The sequence below is a fragment of the Brassica oleracea genome, chromosome C1 (assembly GCF_000695525.1).
Source record: "Brassica oleracea var. oleracea cultivar TO1000 chromosome C1, BOL, whole genome shotgun sequence".
In the NCBI taxonomy this organism is placed as follows: domain Eukaryota; kingdom Viridiplantae; phylum Streptophyta; class Magnoliopsida; order Brassicales; family Brassicaceae; genus Brassica; species Brassica oleracea.
In genome coordinates this window covers 33,681,293-33,681,495 of record NC_027748.1, presented here as the reverse complement: position 1 = coordinate 33,681,495, position 203 = coordinate 33,681,293, and positions in this window count along the sequence as shown.

Here is a 203-nt window from a genome sequence, read left to right as displayed (position 1 = left end):
AAATGTTACCTAAAGTCCTAACTAATCACCTAAACTATAGTATTCCGTCACCTAACTAATCACCTAAACTAATTATCTAACTAATCACCTAAACTAATTACCTAACTAATTAATCACCTAAACTAACTTTAACAGAACTAGAAGAGGAAAGGGAGTGTACCTTAGAGGGAGAGCAAAGGAGTTTGGGAGGAATGAACGAGGCA